Source organism: Pseudochaenichthys georgianus, chromosome 16 (genome assembly GCF_902827115.2).
Source record: "Pseudochaenichthys georgianus chromosome 16, fPseGeo1.2, whole genome shotgun sequence".
Classification (NCBI taxonomy): domain Eukaryota; kingdom Metazoa; phylum Chordata; class Actinopteri; order Perciformes; family Channichthyidae; genus Pseudochaenichthys; species Pseudochaenichthys georgianus.
This window is the reverse complement of record NC_047518.2, coordinates 12,210,257-12,220,465: the sequence shown is the minus strand read 5'-3', so window position 1 is coordinate 12,220,465 and position 10,209 is coordinate 12,210,257. Positions and strand designations below refer to the sequence as shown.

General features: G+C 42.4%; 1 protein-coding gene across 2 annotated transcripts in view; it reads left to right on the top strand.

Moving 5' to 3' along the window:
• The first annotated feature begins 941 nt into the window (after window positions 1-941).
• Window positions 942-10,209, top strand: part of zhx2a (zinc fingers and homeoboxes 2a) — a 32,017-nt gene continuing 22,749 nt past the window's right edge. For both annotated transcript variants that reach the window (XM_034101638.2, XM_034101637.2), the window contains exon 1: window positions 942-1,350. The gene's annotated coding sequence lies outside the window, so the exon portion shown is untranslated. The remainder of the gene's footprint in view (window positions 1,351-10,209) is intronic.

Genomic DNA, 10,209 nt, shown 5'->3' with positions numbered 1-10,209 from the left:
ATTCATCTTTAACTTTGATTATTGTGCTTTTTGTCTATTTTTGGTCAAATTAACTAAACTTGCTTGTCTGTGTGGCTTTGTGGGAGGGAGACAAAGGGGAATGTAAAGAAACTGAAAAGCTTTACAGTGCCAACAATTGTTTTTTGTCTTGATGCTGGATGGGGTTGATTCAAAGAGCTTGGCCAAATGACACAATTCACACGATGTGCCCTGCAACTCCAGAATACCTCGGAAGCTGAGTGATATATTTGGTACCTTTAAGTTGTTCTATTCAAACCTGTTTATGCAAAGCAGTGTTGATGCGTCTGCTTATTTTCTAAGGGCTAAATAAAGACTGTGCAAACCAAGGACAGCAATATCAGGCCCAAGTCAGCAAATGCTATCCCATGAAGTGTACCTGAGCAAAACAATAAATACCTTTCAAGTCCAGATTTACTTTGTTAAAACTGGCATTGTGATCTCATATGTTTCCTTCTTATGCGACAAAGAGTGGTGAATAGAGGCATCACTGCAGTACAAATGTTCTACATGACTCCAGCTCATAGACTGTATAAAGCTCCAGCTACATAGAGAATGTGACGGACCAAGGTCAGGAGAAATTCTCGAGAGGATCCAGTGGAGGTCACTGTTGCGTTTGAGTCCGTCAGTGTCACCTCAGGGCACTTTGTCTCAGCAATGCAAACTGTGAGTATCAAGCTGACCTCAGACTAACCTTTGAGGATCCAGATGTGAGTGTGTTTTCTGTGTGTGATGAAAGGCAGGGAAGCATGCAATTTCCCCACTGCAGACCAGCTTCCACTGAGGAAAGCACTGCAGCAACTGCACATGCACATATAGAGAAACGGTGGGCGGTGTGAAAAGGGAGAGGGAGGGGCTTGTAAGACACACCCCCTCTGATACTTTAATATTCAATTAGCTCCGAGCAAAGGGGCAGGCAGGCATCAGCACAGTGACAAGTTGACGACAACAAGGCACAGCTCATTCATTTTTAAACCAGCATGCATGCTTTAAGAAGCCACTGCTGTCCTCCTGCCTTCTAGACAGAGAGTTGCTTTACTTTCCTCCGCCTGTTTCTGAACTTTTCCCGGCAATAACACTATGGACCCGCTGTGGACGGGCACCGGCGCTCGGGTACGGCATGCAAATACGTACTCTGACGTCGGCGATCATGTGGCTTTTGGCGTAGATCCTCCTTGTGATCGCCAATTTTTTCTTTCCTGTCGCCTGTTGTCTGCTCGGTTATTGGACAGCCGTGAGACAGTTTAAAGCAGATTGTGGTTATTTCTCGCTATAGCAGTCGCTTTGGGATTGTACCGCACTACCTGAGCATCGCGCCAAAACGGTGGGCAGGTAAGAAATGTATAAACTCTTCCTCTGTTTTCCTACGCCCCCCTTACCCTCAAAAGTCCCTCAAGTTAACACTGCACGTAGTTGTTTTTGTGCCCCTCGCGTGGTTTGCGCTGCCCCTGCGTGGCTCCCAAACACCCACACGCCTCTGTCTAAATACTGTAACTTGTCTCGCCGCATGAACTTTGCCTGCTTGTGTCGTTTACACCTGCGTGCTGAGACAATGTGTCCGCCAAGTTGTTAATTGGACGTTTTCTCCCCCGTGTTTAAGTTTCACTTTGATACGTTGTAGCCGCCGCGCGAGAAGGCAGAGAAGAGAAACATCGTGTCTACTTTTCCTCCTCCCCGTGTCGACATAACCAGCAAAACATGGCCGTCCTTTGCCGACATGTTGTTACGTCGGTGGCGAGAGGGGGAACATTTGGGGAGAGTGTTTTTCTGCGCCCCACTGTCACATTTCGGGCAGGCCGGGGGAAACGGCCGGTAAACTGCGCACCGCCCTGGTGTACCTGCTCACATTCAGCGCCACTGACGTTTCACAGCAACTTTTGGAGTCCGACGTTGTTTATAGACTTTGATTTGTGCGACTCTGTGATGTAGGCGGAACGTTACCTCTGGTGATGCCCCCTCCCCTCCGAGACCACGGCAGACGGACACACTGCTGTAGCATGGACGTGTATCCTGTCTGTGCAGCAGGCCTGTAACTGCTGTAAAAAGTCAGGCGTGGTTGTTTTTATGCAGAACATCAACTTATTCGGACCCAGCGTCTCGGACTGCAGGCAGTGGGTCTCACACGTAAATGTGTCCTCAGTGCACCCTGTAAGAGCTTTGAAGAGATAGTGGTTATTCTATTTCACTGTGTTGAAACCTTAATGTTGTCCTGCACTGCATGAGAAGAATGATGCATACAGGTCAGGATCAGGATAAAACATATCCATAATTCCAAACCCATAAACAGTCAACCACCCCAGTGAAATAGTTCACACAGGGACATTCCCGCTCGTACTTCCTTGTTTCTAGCTTATTCCATCAATGTGTCATCTTACAGTCATTTCATACACAGTGATAGGCATATATCGTGTAGCCTATATTTATTATTGGGATAATACAATAAAAAAATTCTAAATCACGGTTATATATCCATGATGTTGTACTTGCATGTCCCCATCAGACCGGAGTGCCTTATATGTAAGCCCTAAATAATGTATCGTATTGCGTTATGGAGAATTAACACAAGACCTATGTTGTGTATAGTGCACACTGCACAATACTATTGTCTTATACATTTGATTGGTACTGGTGCTTACACAGTCTAGATTAATGGATTGGGTTTTCACCAGGACTTGACCAATCCACATAACACACAGTTTATGTGTCAATGTTATTCTAAAATGATTGTTGATATCCTTAATTAATTATATTCTTCCAGTCAGTCATTCAGGACACAGTTTGCGGTAACGCAGCAATCCGTGTCCTCAGGTTACCTTACAGGAACATTATTCCAATGAGTTCCGTGCAGTGAGATATATCAATTAAAAAAATGTACTGGTAATATATTAGCCCTACATTTAAGGTATGTGAAGAGCAAATGGGTGTATCCCTAAAAATTAGTGGAGATGACATCAATGAGGTAAGGTTATTCAAGGAAAAAGAACACTTTACTTTGATTATTCTACAAACAGAGATCCTATAACAGCATGTATGTTGAGTTTAAAGTATCATTTCATGTCTTGCATATTGCCAGATTGTTCATTTGCTGTAATTTATTGCACATGTTCACCAGTACAGTCATAGGTCTTCACACTCCGTGTGGGCCAATTGTTCGAAAAGTATTTAGTGTATGTTGCAGATAGCTTTTTTTCTTTGTAAAGCTGTCACCTAGTCTGTATTCACTTTCTTCTGGGTGCCTTAAGAAATATTATTTAACGACATCCCCATTATACTGGGATGACCTGCTATGTTTTACTTCTAAACATACCTTGATCAGCAGCCCAACGGAGCCCAATCCGTTAAAGATGGAAGTGATTTTGATCACAGCGATGTTAACCCTCCTGTCAAACCCGTTACCAACAATTCCTCTGGGTATAGACTTGGCTTTGCTCGCTAAGGCACGCACTCCTGCTCTTTCCATTTCAGTTGAAATGTGGCTCATGTTTGTTCTTTTCGCATGTGATCTGCCAAATCATGGATAATGTTATATAATTTATAACGACAACTGACTCATTGGTGCTGAACAATCAAAGCGTTTCTGTTGATAAAAGCAAACCGTCACATTTCAAAATCACACACAGTTGCTTGGCAAATGATGTAGACATTTATTGCATGGAAAAAATAGGTTATTTGAAAAAAAGACACGCAATAAACCAACCAAATAAATTCAAACTGTTTGTTTCTCGTGACCCGAAATACTTGAATGTTACCAAGAAGTGGTCAAAATGTAATATTCCCTTGGTTCACTGTTAGGCATATAGGACATTACTCAATGTTTTTTACAGTTTGACAGATGCAAGATTAAGTCTGTTTAAATGTTTTGGGGACATTGTTATTCTCAGTATTGCACAAGGGGATTAGAGAAATGCACAGATGTCGCCATCCTACCTTGTTTCTAAAATCAGTGACTGTTCCATCTAGGGATGTCCCGATCACCTTTTTTTGCTCCCGATCCGATTCCGATCATTTGATTTTGACAATCTGCCGATACCGATTTTTTTCGATCTTTATGCAATGCATTAAGAGAAAAAAAAGGTAACAGATAACGGCTGGTCATCCAATGCGATGAATTCAGCTATCTTGGCTGTTTTTTGGCCTTTTCACTGTTCTGGGGCAGTTTCTCTTTCCTTTTGAAAGTGTCGGTTGTTTCAGTGCCGATACCTGAGTGGCCGCTGTGTACTCGTTGTGTTGTTGTTGGTGTTTGTTTCTCAGGTGGCGTGTTAGATTGGTCGTGTTGAACGTAGCTCTGTTCTTTCCACCACGCGGAACCTCTGCCTTGCAAACATTGCATCTGGCTGTTACACTGCCTTCGCTTTACATTTTATAATACTTCCAAACTGCTGACATTTTCTCTGTCCCGACTCCCGAGTCACCAGCTGAACGTAGCCTCTCGTTAGCTTACTGCTACTATTAGACACTGCGCCCACTCTTTGAGAGAAATAAGCAACCAGGTCTATGAAAACAAGCCCAAAAGAAGCAACACATACATGATGTTGTGTAATTTTTAACCAAAACTAAGGCCTCAGGATGACTTTAAGACATCAACGTGGTCATTTTTGTGTTGTAACATGAAATAAAAATAATTACAAATATATATTATATTTTTTTTTTTAAATCCCGATCCCTGATTTTTTTTCTTCCGATCTTTTGAAAATCACGTGATCGGCTCCGATCCCCGATCACGTGATTGGATCGGGACATCTCTAGTTCCATCATCACTTCACTGGGTAAACAGTAAAGTGAGAGCATTTCAGTGAGGAGAAGTAAACAGCCTACACTCATTTTTACAGTAAGGAATTTGAGAGCTATTTTTATTTGAAGTATTGGCATCAAAAATAAATCTACTCCCATTCAGAAGTTCCACGAGGAGGGAAAAAGGCCACGAGCTATAATACTTCCAACCTGATTAGTCACCTGAAACATCGCCATTACCTATCGACGAGGCTTTTGAAAAAGGCAAGAACTTTTTTTGGGAAAATAAATATGGTCACTTTGAAGAGTCAAAACTGTTCTTGGCTTTGTTTTGTTCATAGTAGTAATGCTCATGTCATTTGCTCACTCCTAGTCTTTTTTTTTACCACCAGGTGTGCAAAAACTACAGGTACATTTAATATATATATATTATATTATTATCGGTATCGGTCTTGAGAAGCAGGAAGTTATCGGTATCGGTTTCAAAAAACCAATATCGTGCATCCCTAGTAATTATCCATCGTCAGTGAACCTACAATAGATGTAGGCCCTCTGGAAAAACGTGTTTCCTTCTCCTGCGAGGTCAACGGACTGTTTTGTCAAAGGAGTCTTGTGGCTTTGAAGAGAGTAAATGGTGGTTTTAGTTGGTTGTTGGAAACCAATATCTGACGGCAAAGTAAAGCTGTGAAAATACGTTGTACATATTTTGATATAGATTTGTGTTGGTAGCTAAATTACATTTGAAGGATGTCCCCGTATTAAAAAAAGTGATGTAGTTCTCCACTAATGGTAATGATGACACGCTGATGTTAATCTTATATAACGATTTAAAGCTGAAGGAATCAGATATCATCTAAATGGTTTCTGTTGACAGCTCTGTCTCTCCTTTTTAACTGCTGAGCTAATGTTACGTAATGACATTTTCTCAACATTATTTGCCATTTATACACTGAACAATTTGCCAGAAAATTCCCGGTAGATTAATTGCCAATGAAAATAATGATTGGTTGCAGGCCCAACTTCAGCTTTACCAGATAGCAGCCATCAGTACATTTCACAATGATGCCTACTCTCAAAATAAATGTTTAAAATCATCCTAACTGCATGAACCTGCTGTTCACTTTTATGGGGACAATCGAACAGAGATAATTTGCTACTGTTGGGATATTTTGCGTTTTAAACGAGTTATAAATGTGATGGTTTCTAAAATCCTGGCTTTGGAGTATTACAGCAAATCATAATACCCAGGTTTCTTCTTTTAACCTCACTACATGTTAAGGTTTTTCCTGACCAATACTGCATATGAGAAAATATGTATCAATCCTATATGTTATGATAGTTTTGAGCTCAAAGCGCTTTATCCCATGTTAAGGCGCTGTTATTTCTAGAGTATAGGGCCAGTTCATCTATGTTAGGTTTCAAAAAGTGTTAGTTGTTCATATTCATCACGAAAATCCAGCATTTCCCGCCTGCACACCACACTTTAAAACCTGATGCCGAGCTTTATATAACGTCCGTCCGTTCTTCTGGTAAAGCGCTGGAATGAGTCATCGCGGGCTGGAGGACGGAGGTTGTTGTCAACATGGCCCTTCGTGCTCAGACTGGCTCTGTGATGACATCATCAAGATCTACGCCGTGCTTTGTTTGTTCCTGTGTTTTCTGTTCAGGTCCTTCCCCAGCTGTGCCTCCACTGACTTCTCAGACGTGTTGTTAGGTGACTACGGCAACCACAGGGATGAGCTCATCAACTGTAGGAGGGGCTGAGAGGAAGAGCGTGATGGTGGGAAGGAGACCATTACAGAGGCAGAGCTGAAGGGTTATATAGGGACAGAAAGAGAGGGAGCATGACATCCACACTGTTCAGGAGAGTATGTGTGATGTCCGAGAGAGACAGAGTGATAGGAAGGATAGGAAGTGAAGCTGCATGAGAGAGGAAGACAGAAGTGAGAGCCCAATGTAGTCTAAACGAGTACCTTATCATCCAAGAGAAATTGACCAAATTTGTGTCATGTCAGTTTTTTGGTGCATTAGGCTACAATTTGCAAGCTCAGGAACTAGTTGGAATCCTCAAAATCTTCAAGCGCAGCAATATTTCCAGGTAAAGCACACAAAGGTCACAACGCTCTAGCAAATGATGGCGTTATTTGACCCATTTCTGGTGTTGTACTACAGTTGCTGTTGCCAGTTTGTGCCTATGGACATCTTTGGAGAACTGCATTAGAATATGTTGACTTTAGGGACATTTATGGGGATATTAATGGGTCTGAAATCCAACAAAACTATTAGTATCTGCAGTTTAAACACTCGTGAATTAGTGCTGCATTGATTTTATATAAAGGACAATTTATCCAAAAATCTTGTGCTTGTGACAGCCTGCAATGTAAACAATATTAGATCCTCTTAAGAGATGTTTAACAATCCAGTTTTCCTTTTAATATATTTGTTAGCTTAGGATACACTGATCCATCCTTAGATAGTACAATATGTATTTTGGTCTATTGGTGCAAATTGCCATGTGCTTATGCAAGTTTACGCTTGTATTAAACTTGGGGCTAATTATAGGTTTCCACCGCAATAACTTGGAAGTGTTCCTGCAGTTGACAAACTAGATCCTCTGGTGAAATTCTAAACATGCACCCACTATGCGCCGCGGTCGGAAAAGTTACTCTCAAACCCATGCACACAATGTATGCCATGTAAGTTGTGCATAAATGTGTGGAGTAGCTTCCATTCTCCCATCCCAATGTGTCGTCCAAATTTCAAGTAAAAAAAAAAAGGAAAGGGAGTTTACAAAAAGGCCTTCTGCACTGCACCACGTAAGCCGCTGCCACGGCAGAGACACACCCCCTCCTGCCAGCGTGAGACCAATGAGAAGAGGCTTGAGACCATTTCACAAGCCACACCCACTGCAGGGAAGGCACAGATTGACAAGTTGGAAATCTGGCCCAACAGGAGGACTAAATAGACACTGATAAGCTAACAAACATCAAGTAAAAGACTTCCAGGTGTCCTCGTTTGGAAGTAATCCCTCTCTCCCTCTCATGCATGCATATACATGTACAGGATATACTGTGTGCAAACATAATATTCAACCTAAATATCATGTTGCATTTGCAGTGCTAACGAAGCAACCTATAGACTGACGTTTTGCAGAACCCCTCCTAAGTCTTTTGTCATTGTTGACCTAATTTCGAGGCTGCTGGTTGGGTGACCCTTGCCCTACTTTACTACTTGTTCTACAGTGCGTTTACTGTAACTAAAACACATTTGATTCTGCCCAAATAAAAACAAAATTCAAGATAATTTTAGGCAGAGTTTAAAGCTCTTACAAGTCGACGTGGTAGATGCAACGTTTCTGTGGGAGAGTATAGCTGTCCGTGCAGAAGGCCATTAGGGAGAGTGAAAGAGAGGAGCACCAAGGTAGACAGGCGGAGCGCAGATACAACAGCAAAATCCAGTCAAGGAGGGCCATTTCCACGACACCTAAATAAAAATGTTCAAGAGGGATTGTTAACCCCTTTTATTAATCCATTCGCTGTAGTGAAACTGCCCCGCTCCCCATCTGCTTTTCATTCTCACTCGTATCCTCGGGATCAAGTGAATGCTCTCTGACGTGTTGGCCTTCGTCATTGGGGTCACTTTGTGAGTTTATATGGGGCTACAGCAACAAACTGAATTGAAACGGCATTACATTTTCCATGAGAGAACATGCGTCAACAACACATTGGTTCCAGCATGCAACGCAAAATCTAAGCCCATTATTGTTTGACACATCTTTGGTTCAAATTGTATAAAATTCCTTTTTTGAGTATATTCCTATAATATTGCTGATTGCTTTTACTATATTCAGAACTATTCAGTGCATAATTTGTTTATGTATACACTAGCTTATACAAGGTTTGTAACATCTGAATGCCATCCTGGTATGCTAAGAGGGTACAATGTTATAGAATTAGTTGTATAAACCTTACCTTTACGCAGTAAAAAGTGAGCCGGCTTTTTAACACCGCTGCTGTCGTGACACTGATTGACCTCTGCTGGGTTTCAGCTCCTGGATTCGAGCACACAAACTTTCTGTTGGTTACAGTGTTACCATGGAAACACAACCATCAGCAGCAGAGTGGGTGACACTTGGATATTTTTATAGCTTGCCCTTTGTGTGTGTGCCTGTGCGTGTTCAGTGAGGAGACAGGTCTGGCAATGTGACACTAGTGTTCCCTGTTAAGTGGGAGCCAGAATAACCAGAAGATTGGAATTTTGTATTACTGCAGTGTAGTCTGTGTGACTGATATCATCATACTGTACTGTATGTAGGCCACTGTGTCTCTTCCAGTGTTTGTGGATCAAATAAGGTCACAGCAATGATGTCCAGTCTCATGGCGCGTTTCCACTGCAGTGGGTAGCTCGCTTTAAGCGTGCCGAGCCGCGCAGGGCCCGTTTTTGGTTGCGTTTCCACTTGGCCTAGTACCGGCTAGCGGGTCCTAATTCACAGTTTTTCTGGCCCCATAAAATCGTGGTTCTAGGGCCAGGAACAACCAGGCTGAGTCCGGCTGAGTATGCTAAACTAGAGAGAGAATCGCTGGCAAGGGGGCTACAACTACAACAAGATGAACATATTTGACCGTGATTTATTTGTAATACACGTTCTAAAATGATGCCGAAGTAACAACATACTGATACCGGTTAGTAAAAACCATGAATTAATGCTTTGACAAGTCTGCAGACAGACGGCAGGCGAAAAACCCTTTTTAAAATGCGTGTTTTCTGAATGGAGATCGGCTAAGCTAACGTTATATATGCTCCGACCGTCCACACTCACAACAACGGCCTACACAGACATAAATAAACCAGCGACTGTATTCGCCATGACACAGGCAGTCTGTGGTTTGTACTTGTTTAACTTTTATCTAGTTTCTGAACAGATATGAAGAGCTGTGAGCTCTGAGTGCTAAGAGCTAACGGCTGTGTTGTTTTTCTGGGGCTCTCATTGAAGATGACGTCACGGCTCCGCCTACACTGCGTTACTATAGTAACTACCCCAGTTCCTAAACTGTAATGGAAGCGCAGCATTAAAGTGAGCCGGGCCTAATAAGGCCTAACCAAACCGAGCGAGGCCTGCAGTGGAAACGTGCCATAACTGTGTTACTTGAAAGGGGCCCCATTATGTTAACTTCCAGGTTAATATTTGTATTTTGTTCCTCTACTGTGACATGTTTACATGCTTTAATGTTCAAAAAGCTCTTTATTTTTCTCATCCTGCCTGTGCTGCAGCACCTCTTTTCACCCTCTGTCTGAGACCAGAACCCAGTGAGCTCTGATTAGTTATCTGGCCAGCTCTGTTGTGATTGGTCAACCAATCGGAGATATACCCTATCACGTACAATGTGCTGGAGCGCTAGCCAATAGAAGCGATGTCGCTATGTTACTGAGGTAATCAAAGGAGTCCAATGGAGGCGTTTC